This window comes from Patella vulgata, chromosome 9 (genome assembly GCF_932274485.2).
Source record: "Patella vulgata chromosome 9, xgPatVulg1.2, whole genome shotgun sequence".
Classification (NCBI taxonomy): Eukaryota; Metazoa; Mollusca; class Gastropoda; family Patellidae; genus Patella; species Patella vulgata.
In genome coordinates, this window is record NC_065887.2 from 710,576 (window position 1) to 726,906 (window position 16,331).

The window sequence follows — 16,331 nt, forward strand, 5'->3', positions numbered from 1 at the left end:
TACAATTTTATAGATGGGAGACGCTAGATCGCTTACCAGAAGGTATCGGGTTCGAACCCAGTGTTGGCCGAGAAGTTTCTAAGGGATTTTCCAATGCGGTTTCCCCTTGTCAGTGGTGCAGGACCGGAGGGCCTGACAAGGACAGTGCCTAGTCGGTCGTTCGGATGTGACGAAAAATCGAGGTTCCGTGTTCACGTTGACATGCATATGAAATAACTCTTGGCAGTAGGTTGTAGCCACCATCTTCATTAGCCCAGTCGATGTAAACAAAGTATGATGTTAAAACCCATTTCAAGTTTTGGGTAATACTGATGATAGTAGAGCGGAGAGATAGGGGGTGTAAAGTGTCTTTCTGCAGAGCAATCATTGTGTCGGAAGTGAGATTTTCACCCCAGTCAACTTCAAATCCCCGTAGCAAAAAATCTAAATGGTCAACCCTCCACAAATTTATGATGAGGATATTGCCAAATGTGGTCCCCATTGTGCCTATAAAGATTGGAACCAACGGAATGTTGAGCAAAAAGCTACAGCCTGTGATGTTACAGCCATTAAACATTGAAGTCAATGGGCAAATAATTGCTAGTCCGAGTCCTGATATCGATAAAAGGAGTTATGCTTCTTTTAGTCATAGCTAAATACATCATTAGGTATTTAAATATTAGACAAAAGACAGTAGTGTTCTATGTTATGTTTATATTAAAACATGAAATTATATATAAATAATAAATACAATAGTCAAATAGACTATAATCTCGTCATTTATCTGGGTACGGCTCGAACCTTATATTTAGAAGGAGCGTGGGTTATTCCAAAAACACCCTTTAATGTTGGTAAATTATCAGGATCCACTGGTTTAAATTCAAATTCAAATTCAAGGTTGTCATAAATAGCCAAAGATTCTCCAAGACAGTTTCTTCTTCCTGCAAATAGAAACAATGGTTGTTTTATATTAATTCTAGAACATCTGATGCAATACAATAAAGAGAGATGGAGGTCATTATGGGACTAACATATGGTATCTTCATTTCAATATTTAGCTAGTGTGTATGGGACTCTAGCAGTGTGTGTGTGTGGGGGGGGGGGGCATAAGGTCTGTCATTGAGTCAAGTTTTGTGGTTTCGATTTTTCCGGGTCCATCCGTGACAGATTTTTATATAAAAAAGAGTTATAATTTGGTACACATTAGCTGGTTCCATGGGAGTGAGAATATAATGTTTAACACGTGATAGAAAATACGATTACATCATTTGGCTGGAGTAACCAATCTCTATAATTATTTACATCATATTTGACAAATTAGATAATTGAAGGCCCAAAACCCAAAGCTACAAAACTATCATATTTGTTAGCATTCGTCAGACAGCAGCTTGATCCTGAAAGGGAAAAGATGTAGCAATTTCTATCAGCAGACCTGGCTGGATGAGGTTTGAGAGAATGACTTTAGTATTGTAATCTACTATGCCTGTATCTATGTATCCAGCTATGATAAATAAAATGTACAAACTAACTCTTGTATTGTTATTCCTGATAAGAAAAACGTCTTAACTAACTGAGATAGATAAGAAGAAGAGAATACACAACGTGAAGGGGGAAACAAAGGCGAGAAGTGAAACTACTAGACGATCACAAGGCTACTAAGATGTGTAGTAAGAAAAGATGCATGAGTCATACGCCGGACGTGGCTACCAGTATTAGTACGTGGGCCGCATTTCACATCTGACAATAGACCCATGGTGCTACAGAGAATCCAGTGAAACCCCAAGTATCAGAATCAGGTCCCTTGACTTAATGATTCTATTATATATATATATATAGGTTTATACCTAGAGAAACGGGGATGAATTATTCCCTTTTTACAAGTTGTCCCTTTTCATCCAGGAATCTTTCAGGTCGAAAAACATCAGGACCTCCCCAGATTTTGTCGTCTGAAAGAACTGAATCAAGACTGGGAATGACTACAGTCCCTTTTGGAATATGATAACCGTAGGCAGGGTAAGCTTACTCTTCCGGACACCTGTTACCACTGTTTGTCGTGTATTTTGTACACGGTGAGCAGTCCATTTGCTGAATACACTATTTTGCCAGATTACACTATTTTGCCTATACCGTTTGTTTTTGGAATACAACCGATGTAGGTTGTCATTGATAGTCCGTTGGCCAATCACGTTATTTTGCCGAGATTTCGTCTAATAGTTTGGATGCAGCTATGGCGGGTGTGGCGCCAGGCAGGGTAAGCTTACTCTTCCGGACACCTGTTACCACTGTTTGTCGTGTATTTTGTACACGAGGAGCAGTCCATTTGCTGATTACACTATTTTGCTTGAATACACTATTTTGCCTATAACGTTTTTTAGGACTTCGAATTCTGTCTTATGGTTTGGATTGTTCGGACTTGGTTTTATTTTATTTTATTATATCCTCGTCAACAGTGTGCGGCACCCCAAATATAACAATATTATCCTTAAAACTTCCTGTAGAACAGCTTGGGTATATGGCATAGATGGTCTGTCTTTGATAGATGGTAGACGACCTGAACCAACAATATCTTGAATCTCTTTGTAACATCTTGTTTGTTTGTTTGGATGGTGAAGGAAGTGGAGAATCATCCATAAAATAGTTGTTGATGTTGTCTCTGTACCAGCTACAAAAAGATCTCCGATAGATTTAGGTAAATTCTCCCCTGAAAATGGTAAAAAATATAAATTTCATTGGGTGTACAGAGATTATAATGCAGAAATCAGAATGTACACTGATTTGTATAAACTTCCCAAAGCAACACATTAGCATTAACTGCTGTTGTTTAGTTCGTCGTGCAGGTAATGAAATTAAATGGGGTTTAACGTCCTACTATTCTGCTCCGGCTGGGCTAACGAAGATGGCGTCGTGCAGGAGAGGTGCGAGTATATTTTAACAGTTGAATTTAAAATAAAATAAAATACAGGAGCGTGGTGACAGTGAGTACACATAGCCATTCGGTCACACGATTTTTGGCATCATTCTTAATTCTGGCGCTATTACGTTGAATTATATTTCGCACGAGATTTTTCAGAATGTCATGAACGGGTCAGGGTCTGTTCTAACGTGTTCCTCTGGATGAAAAATCCGTGCTTTGAAAATCTGGAATACGTGCTTAAAAATACTTGTGAATCTGAGAAAAGGAAAGTGGGCACGAATTAAGAAGGTTCATTCACGACGGACAGGCGATCCCACATCTCATCAAAGCCACGTGGCGTATCGGAACCCCGGCACTCGACTTCATGACAGACCTTACGATCTAAAATGCACGAGTTAGACAATTAGATAGATAATAAGAAGGATAGATCATGATGACAAGGGTAGAAAATAACATGGATAGATAATAGCAAGGATAGATAATAACAAAGATAGATAATAACAAGTATATATGATAACAAGGATATATGATAACAAAGATAGATAATAACAAGGATAGATAATAACAAAGATATATAATAACAAGGATATGTAATAACAAAGATAGATAACAACAAAGATAGATAATAACAAGGACAGATAATAACAAAGATGGATAATAACAAAGACATATAATAACAAGGATAGCTAATAACAGAGATGGATAATAACAAAGATAAATAATAACAACGATATATAATAACACGGATGATAATAACAAAGATAGATAATAACAAAGATAGATAATAACAAAGATATATAATACAGCACACTTACTATTTATATTGGATTCTTCCACAGTTTTTTCAATTCGTTTCATTTCTTTAAAATAACTAGTAATATAATCATCGGTGTTGTTCTCGTCATAATTCTTCACATGATCATTAATAGATGATTCAATCATATTTATGGAGCGGAAATCCCGACATAATTGTTACTTGACGCAGTGTCGCGTCCTTTAATACATGTATCCTTTGGTTTGAATATCGTAAATTAAAAGAGTTAGAACTGTACCGTGAATTCAGCTCTATACAGTTAGTGCGTAAACAAGCACAGTCAGGCGCGAAATGAGTTAGCTAAGAAAAGAAACTATTCGTGAGTTTCGCGTCAATACATAGGGTCAATATATAGGGTCAGTAAAAAGGGCTAAATTCTGGTGGAATAAATACACTAACAGACCAGAAACATGATCTGTAGGCTACTGGCATTTGTTTATTTGTTTGAGGGTTTTCTTTTTATGGGTGGGGTAGAAAATAGGGTTTAATGTACACTAATCACTGAATAGGTCAGTTCGGGTACATATAGTACTGTTAGCTTGCCTGGGGTGTTTTTTAGAATAAGGTTTAAGTGGGTGGGGTGGGGTATTAGATATACTTGGACAGTTCCTGGAATCCCCCAAAAGACAATATTGGTGTCAGTCATTATGACATATTATGTGATAGAACTGGTTACGTTCTATATATAATTTTAACTCAGAGATGATTGCTACGATAGATGCGTTATGAAGCTTTCAAGAAAGGGAAGTGACGAACGCAAAAGGAAAACACGAGTTATCCTTCTATATAACTAACTGAAGTGACAAGTGATAACAGATACAAGGGCCAATTTCTGCTCACTAATAATTCCTTCGAAAACCAAAAGTTGTTATAAGAGATTGTGGGAGGATATCTGACAATTCAAAAAAATAATTGACTGTCACTAGATACGGGAAAAATAGAAAAAGTCCATGCATTACCGTATTTTTATTGAGCATAGAATGAATAAAAACAAGGAAATGTACGGACTATTTCTATTTTTCTCGTTTTTCCTTATCTAGTGACATTCAATTAATTTTGAATTATCAGGATATCCTCTCACAGCCTCACAATTTCTATTTAATTGGACCAATCGGTGCACGAAATGACTGGACGATAGTACCCTACTTTCAGCAATTGATGGTGGCAGAAAATGTCTGTGACTTAGTTTAAGAAACTTGAATCTTGTAAAATACCTACTTAGCCTATTTGTGGTTGTCACCCATTTGTTTAACCACTTCAATATATTCAACAGAGCACCTTTCATAGAACTAAAATAACCCCTATAGTATTACAAGTTGCCATACTGAGCGAGGCCAATTGACCCTTACATTTGAGTGATGAAGGGTTGGGTGGGGTAGAACAATATATAACAAAATTAAAATATTTTATTAATATATGATACAAACAATTAATATGAACAATTAGATCTAGATAAATTACATACCAATGTAATCCGGGTGAGGGTGCTTTATTTAAGATTGATAGAAAGAGCTGACTATTCTTGCTACAATGGTTCAAAATGCATTTTAAAAAAATGAGTTACGAGTGTTTGAAGTTTTTAATAGATAGTCTCGATTGTCAAGTTGCTACCATAACAAACAAAGTCTAGATTATCCATTTAAACTAAAAGGATGAATTATCAAATGGCGCGATTGTTCTAATCCATTCAATATCACGGCCTTCTGATGAACTAGAGAGTTAGCATGTGAATAAAGGCTTAATAACATTTAAAACTAGATAAACATCTCCAATAGTCAGATGTAGAACTTGTATATTGCTTATTAATTTTACTACGTCTACACCACGAGAAGTGGTTTTAAATGTTCTAGACAGACTAAGTATATCCTACCTTGTACACGACACTTATAGTTATGTACATTGTTCCCCCTGGCCATTGACACACAAGTGTTGAACCAAGCGCAAAAAATTAGGCCACACAGAACAAATAATTCAAGATCTCAGATATCGCCGTATCACAACAAAAACAAAAAGAGTTGTAAATATATTGTCCACGTATTGTTGCCACAAAATGAAATATGCATACCACGTGATGTGTGCGCTCACTAATTACTAAAATTTTGAGGGAACATGTCGATAATATATACCTTACAAAAATTATGTTTGTTGACATTCTGTAGTTGATCCTATTATTGTTTATGAATGTAGGCTAATGTTTATTATATAACTATAACTGTTATTGTTTATTATATGTCTTCACTATCGTTCTACATCAGTTATATTAACAGTAGTTTGTACAGTAAATATCTTGTCATCATCAATAAAACCATTGTTTATATCTTGTAGTTTATCCCAGTCTATATATAATATATCAGTATATATATAATCATCAGGTATAAATGTATCTGTATCTTGGTCAACTAGTGATTTACTCTCATCATTGATATTTAACAGTTTTAATGTATAACTACCTGTAACAGATTGAATAGTTTTATCTTCTGCTGTCTTCAATACAAGGTTAATATATAATCTTGATGTAAGACGTCTAACAAATACACACCATGGTAATCCTTGTATTATTACAACATCACTATAGTACCGCTCATGTTTCTTCACTATCTGGTTTAAACTAAAACTACTGGTAAATGTTGTTGGTGTTTCTACTTCACCCAGTAGTCGTTTTAAACAGTCTACATCAACCTCAACCATAGAATAACATGGATGTCTGACTACAGGTTTCTGTAAATTTGTCGATATGTTGTAATCAGTTTTGGTTTGAACATCTGTTAATCCATGTTTATCTACGGCTGTAATTATAGATTTATGTTGTAATATACGATCAGCATATTCACACCATTCTTTCATTTTAGATGTCATCTTGTCATCATCTTCTACTAGTTTGGTTAGTTTACTGTTTTCATCTTCACGAATTTTATTGATGTCATTTTTAATTGTTCCTTCCATCTTCCTGGCTTTTTCACAAATATCGTCTATTTGTTTCTGAACTTTATCACAAGCTGTCTTACATGAGTTGTTCGTGTCAGCTATTTTGGTCTTCAGAAAGTCAGAATGTTTCTGTAACTGTTTTATCTTCTTTTCTGATTCAGTTTTTAGTTTCATGACAATTTCTCTCATTTCCTGGTCTACTTCATCTAAATCCGCCAATGTGTGGCCTGTATGATCCACCATAACACAAACAGCACAACATGGTTTGCGACAATCTCGACAATAAACTTTAACTTCTTCTTTCTTGTGTTTTGTACAATACTGTTTATCATCATCATCGTCTTCTAGATAAAAGTTGTTGACAAACTGACTGGCGCCACCTGATGGCACCTCTGTTTCTTGTCTACAGAGAGGACAGTTAAACCTGTTCAAATGAGCATGAGCCTTGATGTAGTCATCTATACATTGTTGACAAAACGTATGAGAACATGGCAGTAGCTTGGGTTTAGTAAAGTTGTTTAAACAAATAGAACAGGTATATTTAGAAGCCATATTAAAATCCCAGGAAATCAGAATGATAAATAATTGCCGTTATAAATCCATTTTAGAAAACATCCGTTGATTAACCATGTTAATGTTAATAACTACCGTTATACATCGACACAGAAAACATAATTTGATTAACCATGTTACCAAACATCCAGTTATAATCTGATATATTTTACAAGGTGTTTGAACAACATATAATGTTTGTGTACACCTCACTGGTTAGCGCGAATAAAATGAATAGACAGACCTATTATTCTCCTTAACGCCGTCACATGGGTAAAAATAAAACAGATATTTGAGTAACGTCTTTGTTGAATAAGTATGTCAACTATAATATATAATATAAAGACGACTGTGTGTGAAATTTTATACGTATGTACAACATAAACGATAAATAATTCATTATTTATACATTTGGATTATAACGTGGCTTATGATTTTTTTTCATAACCAGAGGCCTTTTATGAAGGGTGTTTCATGACAATTGGCATGCCTGTTCTTTGGCATGCATCGATGTGGTGAAATAGATGTGTATGTACTTGTATGTTTAAGCGACACAAGACATGTTTGAATTGATTATGGCCGAACCGAAAGCAACACTGATTTAGTATTTCAGTCTACATTAGAACTTTTCTCTTAGTAGCCACTAGTGCTCGTCCCTGGTCATGTTACCGAGTGTATGGGTGCGTGTGTAGGTCGGACAGTGATTCACGCATGCGCAACAAAGCCCGTACTGATAATACGATAGGTTATCTTCGGGACTGTTTCTGTGAGGTTTAAGTAGATACATCCGCTGAAAGCCAATGTATCGTAATTAAAAGACAATTTAATAATGTATTTTCTGACCGCAGTGTGCGTGCTTTATGTAAATCCCGTTTTAATACGTTTTGGAAATTAGATTTCTTGATATTAAGGCTCTTGAATTATTTCAGTTTCCATGTACTGTCTATAATAATTTCTACGGATAACCAGGTTATTGCCAGAATATCAAATTTACTAATGAAGCATTTACAAACTTTTCGACCAATTTTTGTTTCGGTTTATTTTAAATATATTGATTGTTTTCATGGTCTAGAGTGAATCAACACCCCCGGTTGATCGGGGCACTTGGGGAATCTCTCCCCCGCCCCCTTTCCTAATCCGGTGTTGGTCAATATTATTTTTTATCATTTGAATAATGTAATTGTATTAATATGCATAAAGGATTGGGCGATATTACAAATGAAATGTGGTTTAACGTCCTACTGGGGTAATGAATAGTCATACGCCATTTTATGAAAAAAAGTTTGTTTAAACAGTTGCGTTTCCACCTACTAAAGGCTGTTTATGTGAAGTTGAACGCCGGGGAGACATTCCTCACGGGGTCAATCACTTTGAATTGCACATGACGTCAGAATTTGTTTATGTGCACGCCATAGAGTGTACGACTGGAACTCGGTTTTTCGTCAAATCAGCTCGTTCCTTTGATAGAGGCCATAAGCATGCCGAGTTTCAAGATGATCTATGAAAAATTGCGGCCACAAAATATTAAAATAAAAGAGTGGGCGTGGCACTGCCCGTTGGAGTGGATATGGGCCAATATCAATAGGTACAATCTGTTATTAAAATAATTGATCATGATTCATACTGAATTGTGGCTTGTAGGCGATACATATAAAAATAATTTCCGTGGTTCCGTCCCTGAGGGTCGGGCATGCACCAAAACCAGTAGGGGTCATCCTTGGGTATAAGGACTAGGTAAGGCAGAGTTTCAAGACGACCCGTTAAGAATTGCTCATTGAAATAAATAATTATTGTATGATATTATCCAGCAACGTCGATAAATATTCGCTTAACTGAGAGTTTATTTTCATGTGGTGGGTAGCCTGAAGGTCGGGTGTTCGATTCCTGCATTGTCCGATTTTCCGGCGTGGTTACCCCTTGTCAGTGATGCAGGACGGAGGGCCTGACAAGGACAGCGGTCTAGTCGTTCGGATGGGACAGAAAACCGAGGTCCCGACTACACATTGGCGTACACGTAAAAGATCCCTTAACAGTTGGAATTCGATATAAGAGGAGGCTGTAGTGCCGTTGTCCGGGCAATATTTCCCTCATAGCACACTGTATGGCGTATGCCCGTCTTCATTAGCCCAGTTCGGAGTAGAACAGTAGGACGTTAAACCCCATTTCATTTCATTTTGTTTACTACAATACTTTCTATTTAGTTTATTTTGAATGGAGCTAGCCACACCTCACTATTATTAAAATGCTAAAAATAATCCTACAGCGTGATTGGTTGAGCCATGTATAAACTATTATGAACAGTGTAACGGGGTTTCCCCTAGGAAAACTATGAATGGAATGACTATGACGTGCGCTTCTAAGAAAGCGTTTTCTATTAATTTCTATCAATAAGCGTGTCACGATCATACCAGTATATAAGCTTATATGGATTATTATTAGTCATAATCATTATTGAGCAGTCTGGATGTTCGCTGCTTCATTATTTACCGCGATTCATGGGTAAACACACCAAGTAACACTTCTAGTATTGCGACATTTGGTGTCTAGATTAATTCGTTGAGGTCAATTCGTTGTCAAATACACTAAGTAAAGGAGAATCCGTAAATATGTCACGGTCAAGTGGATCGGGTAGTCCCCGTTTATCTAAACTAGCTGTCCCTCATGATGTACTGGAAATTCCTCAACTACCAAACCCCAACATGTCCACCCTGACGATAGGGGGGCATACATACGAGTGCAATGATGCTCAATATTGTAAAAGAATTCGTCTTCTTGGACGCGGGGCGTATGGTGTCGTGGAGGAAGCCGATAATATAGAAAAGGTCCATAGGTCATTTTGTAAGAAAATGTTGGGTGTTAGAACATCAACAAGTAACGTATAGTAGCCTTTGAACTTGGTAGATATCTTCTCAGTATACAGAGGAATATATTAATAATTTAAGTACTGGTTATATATAATTAAAAGTAATAATAGTGTTTTAAGTAATTGTTACTATGATAACTGTTTTATTGTTGTACACATAATGAAAGAAATTGTGTTATTTCACAGCTGAATTGTATGTAGGGAATAACTTTTAATCTTTAACACCCTAATACACACTATGTCGGCGGCATGTTTGACCTACATTCACTTAACCTTAATCCAAACTTTAAATCTTTCAACGGTTTACAAGAAGGTGCTAAATATTTCCATTTAAACTTTTAACCTCTGTAAATAAATACAAAAAGCAATTCGAAAAATAAACCATAAATAAAGGAACCATCTCGTTTCTAGAGTTTTACGTCCACTTCCAACTAGGGGCATGGACTTTAAATCTTTCAACGGTTTACAAGAAGGTGCTAAATATTTCCATTTAAACTTTTAACCTCTGTAAATAAATACAAAAAGCAATTCGAGAAATAAACCATAAATAAAGGAATCATCTCGTTTCTAGAGTTTTACGTCCACTTCCAACTAGGGGCATGGAACCATCTCAGTGAATAAAGCTATTAATATGCCGTTAACCCGTGACGCGAACCGAATTGTGTTTTATAGTATATTAGAGGAATAAATCATATAACGTTGCTGATTGGGGCCATTATTAATTAAGAACGCTGTGTGTGTGTGAAATAGTTTTACTTGGCGTACGCTTCGACCTAACTGATATCGCAGACAAGAAATTAGCGTTTTTTAAATTGAACACTATAGCATTGACTATGTTTCCTTTGAAACCCCATAACATTGCACAAAATGTCATTATTGGAGCAAGGCTATAATCTACGTGCAGCGATGAATTTGTTGACTCATACCAATTGTCAATTAAATGTAAAATAGAGCACACCTCATACATTAAACTTTAATTAAAACGTTTAATTATAAAGACATATGGACATTAATAATGCAATACTAATTTGTGGTATGGCTTGTATTCTTGTCTTGTCTATTTCTTTCTTTGAACATTTTATAATATTATATTATAGTTTGGACTGGTTTTATTTACGTATTCCAAAAAAGGAATCTTAATTCTACAAATTCCTAATGCATGTATCAAACAATATAGTCAATGCTATAATCTACAGTAAATATAGAACATAAACTGGCGTATTGGCAAGATGAAATGTTATGCTTTTTTGAATAATAATAATGGATTATTTGTTGTGTTTGGTGGTTCGTTTTTTGCATAATATCAAAAATATACAGTCAAAATGGGTAACAAATAATGTAATTTTTTGTCATGGTTGATTGATTAGAATCCTTGATATCGTTGACCTATATAGGTGTTAGTAACAACTGCCGTGTTGTGATACCTGATTGGGGCCATAAATTAATCAAGAATGCTGTGTGTGTGTGAAATAGTTTTACTTGAACTACGCGTCCACCTAACTGATATCGCAGACAAGAAATTAGTGTTTATCTAATCTAACATATGCAAAAGAAGAACCACCAAACACAACAAATAATCCATTATTATTATTCAAAAAAGCAGAACATTTCATCTTTCCAGTACGCCAGTTTATTTTTTATATTTACTTTAGAAAAATAACTTGACTACAGCATTGACTGTGTTTCTTTTGAAACCCCATAACATTGCACAAATTATCATGATTGGAACAAAGTTATATAAACGCGCAGCGATGAATTTGTCGGATCATACCAATTGTCAATATAAATGTATATTATGTATAATAAGATTACAAACAGAATATAAGTGTTAACTAACAACAGAACCAAAACGGGGTCGATACTCGACTGCTTAGTTTATATGCATTACTCTAAAATCTTGAGCGGGCCGGGTGGGGATCCAATATAATTGTAAGATCCGTAATGAATTTAGAATAAACTATGTTGAAATCCTAGTTCACAGGTGTAATAAAAATCTTATTTGAAGTTGATAGTTATTTACTGTTAAATATTTTCGTTAGTTTATTTGTCGGATCTGGTGTCTCCATATAGCAAGACGCGAATGTCTTGTATATCGGGTGGGAGAGTTTTGATAATTGTTTGCTGTTCATTAAAGATAATTTGGACAATGTTATGGCAGCAACAACATGATTCATCTTTGTGAAAATTAGGATTTCTTTTATTTTATGCGAAAATAAAAACAGTCCAAGCTATATTATAATCAGAGAAATGTTAAAACAAAGAAATAGACAAGACAAGAATACAGTCCATAACATAAATTATTATCGTCCATGTCTTCATAATTAAACGTTTTAATTAAATTTTAATGTATGAATTGTGTGCTTTGTTTTCCATTTAATTGACAATTGGTATGAGTCGACAAATTCATCTCTCGCTGTTATGGGGTTTCAAAAGAAATATAGCCAATGCTGTAGTCAAGTTATTTTTCTACAGTAAATGTAAAAAATGAACTGACGTATTGGAAATATGAAATTTTATGCTTTTGTGAATAATAAGAATATATTACTTGTTGTTTGGTGTTTCTTCTTTTGCATATGTTAGATTAGATAAACACTAATTTCTTGTCTGCGATATCAGTTAGGTGGACGCGTACGTTATATTTAATTGAAAGAAACCAAACGATGAATAAGCAAAGAACCAATCGGACACCATTCTCTGAATTTAAATGACCTTTGATTGTATGCATCGAAGCCGAAGGGCAACCGGTTAGTGCCGAAATGTAAATCAACAATCATCACAGTATTCTGTCTTGTGGATTCATGCAGCTAAGGTTATAAGTTCCATAAATTTATAATCACCGAATGAAGGTTGTGATTTAAACTTTACGATGTAACCCGGTGGGAAGATGTTATATATATCTTTTGTTTATCTTTTTTTATTTAACCAATATTTTATTCACGGGATAACGAAACAAGCCAATGGCTTATATAAATCAGATTCCCAAAAGCGATATACATAAACGATATACCATTTATTCAGATCGATATACATGTATGTAGAGTATTAAAGTACATATATAATAAGATTACAGAAGGAATATAATCAAGTGTTAACTAACAGAACCAAAAAATAGTCGGTACTTTGACTGCTTAGTTTATATGCATTGCTCTAAATTCATGGGTGGGATGGATGGGGGTCCACTAAAATCATAAGATCCGTAATGAATTTAGAATAAACTATATTGAAATACTAGTTCACGGATGAAGTTGATAGTTAATCGGTTAGATTAATTAAACCATGAACAGCACATACAATATTTTCGTTAGTTTATTTCTCGGATCTGGTGTCTCCATATAGCAAGACGCGAATGTCTTGTTTATCGAGTGGGAGAGTTTTGATAATTGTTTGTCGTTATTAAAGATAATTTGGACAGTGTTTTGTATTGTGTGTGAATTCTGTGATCTATTCAATGGTGGTCTCAATGCTATAGTCAGGTTATTTTTCTACAGTAAATATAGAAAATAAACTGGCGTATTGGAAATATGAAATGTTATGCTTTCTTGAATAATAATAATGGATTTTTTGTTATGTGTGATGGTTCTTCTTTTGTTAGATTAGATAAACACGAATTTCTTGTCTGCATATCAGTTAGGTGGAGGCGTACGTTATATTTATTTGAAAGAAACCAAACGATTAATAAGCAAAGAACGAGGCAAAAACTAGGCAAAAATTTTAACACATTTTAGCCTCGTTTGGACAGAAATGCCGAACGAGGCATTCTAAGGTTTATAGTGTAAACTTAGAGTTTTCAACTATAATTGACTATTAAGGTTTATAGTGTAAACTTAGAGTTTTCAACTATAATTGACTATTAAGGTTTATAGTGTAAACTTAGAGTTTTCAACTATAATTGACTATTAAGGTTTATAGTGTAAACTTAGAGTTTTCAACTATAATTGACTATTAAGGTTTATAGTGTAAACTTAGAGTTTTCAACTATAATTGACTATTAAGGACTTAAAATGTTGGTTGAACTAGCTGAGTGTCTGTTCTCAAGCGGTGTTACTTGTAGACAGACAGTGTAAGTTTAATATGACCCAACAACCAGCACACTCTACACAGATCCACAGGCTATCCGACTGATGCTACTCTTTTATGGGAGTGTTCCGGCTATCCGACTGCTGCTACTCGTTTAAGGAAGTGTTAGTTCCTGATCCCTTTCCCCACCTCTCGATTCACTGAAGTCTTGGCTCCATTTTCCATGTACACATGTTTGCATTGTTTCTACATGTGTTTTCGCCAGTGAAACCAGTCCGGGTTAAGCCTTATGTCTCTTGTTAGCTTAGTGGAACAAATGTAATGGGTCTGTTTCCATGTGATTACGTGTATATAGAAAATGGACCATAAACAATATGTGAGACTTGTGTACCATTAAAAAAATAAAATTGTGCATTTACAGTCTGGGAACACCTGATAACACCTGGTTAACAGCCGAGAATATTCACGACTTTGCAGCTTGTACCAAGATACAGGGAACACTCAGAATTTTTACTGCTAGTTTTCAAGGGTAAGTAACGAAGACTGGTGGTCAACGCCAATGTGTACACTGGACTTCTGTTTTTAGTATGAATGACTACCTATTTGTTTTCCCTTGCCAGGCCTCTGTCATCAGGGCCATAAATGTGTGGGGGCAGGGGGAGGAGGTGTCCACAAACAAAATGTAAACATCTCCCCAATGCTTTACACCAGATTTGAAAAGAATCTGTAAAAATGTGGCCTAGCTCTATCATGCTAACAAGGCTTCAGCAAAAAAGGGGGCAGAACTCTAAAAATTATTGATTCGACATTGACGACAATAACTATGAGTCCTAATTTGATCATTAACAAGCTTCCGTAAAGTTTGAGAAAAATCTGATGAAAACTCTGGTCTATATCGTACTGACAAGGATTACAAGCAGTGTGGATACGTTTCAGCAAACAAGGGGCATAAATCTATTAATCCTATTTTGATGAAATGAAATAAGGATCTTCATCTCATCATAATAACAGCTTCCTAAAATAGGATTAAAACTGTAGCCTTTATTACGCTGACAAGTATTACAGGCAGTATGGACAGGTTTCTGAAAAAAGGGGCATAACTCTTAAAAATTAATGGCACTCAATGTACGTATAAGCACCATCGTTTTATCCTCCTGGCTTGTTGGCTTTTAGATTCATTGAACAGGAAACCAGTTAATGCTGCTGGTGATCAACTGATTGTGGCCGGTATCTGAATTTCTCGGATTTCAGTTACAGCTTTAAATAGTTTGCAATTGTGATTATCCTGGTCACGGACTCCAAAAAGAGAAGACAGTGACAATACAGTAAATTAGGAACTAGGACTTCATGTTGTGTATATGATCAATTAACTCTGGATCCATAATACAAATGGTTATATACAGGAAACTACACACACAGCTATGATATTATATATAAGCTAAATATAACTTCTCTATCCCCAGCTTGTGTTTTGCGGCAGTGTTTCTTAGCCTAGGAGGCTTGAATACATTAACCAGAGGATCTTTTAAGAGAACTTGGATAACGTATACAGTATATAGGTCCTATAGTATTACACAATTTACAAACCAGGCATGTGTCCAAAACGGGAGGGGGGGGGGTCCAAAAGGTCAACAGAACATATTTTTTTCTCTCATGGAAATAACGTCATAAAGACCAATATTGCTGCTGTTTGAACTGACTCTCTGTAATTCTATACATAAGTATCCCTAAATGAGTAGAAATATTGTCACCAAGTCTTGTCATGCTAATAAATGTACACGACACTTATAGTTATGTACATTGTTCCTCCTAGCCAGATATCACTACATCACAATATAGCTGTAAATATCTTACCTACATGAAATTCTCACACCACATGATTTGTACACACACTAATTACTAACATTTAGAGGGAATATCTGTTCTATTAATACATACAGGGGGACCACACCACATACGAGACAAACCTACCGTCATGACACAATATATACAGACACCACAAACAACAAACGTATCAGATCAAGTGAATGGATCAGTTTACAATAACATGTATAGTAAAAAAAAATCTGATTGTTGACATTCTGTAATTTATTCTATCATGTTTGATCAAGTGAATGGATCCGCCGTCAGTTATATTTACAATAACATGTATAGTAAAACAAATCTGTTTGTTGACATTGTGTAGTTTATCCTATTATTGTTTATAACATAATACTATAGAATACTGTTTATTATATGACTTGGTCTGCATTATCGTTCTATATCAG

General features: G+C 35.2%; 1 pseudogene; it reads right to left on the reverse strand.

The window, feature by feature from the left end:
- Nucleotides 1-756: 756 nt before the first annotated feature.
- LOC126807844 (cytochrome P450 2D14-like) lies at nt 757-3,828 on the reverse strand (annotated as a pseudogene).
- Nucleotides 3,829-16,331: the final 12,503 nt, after the last annotated feature.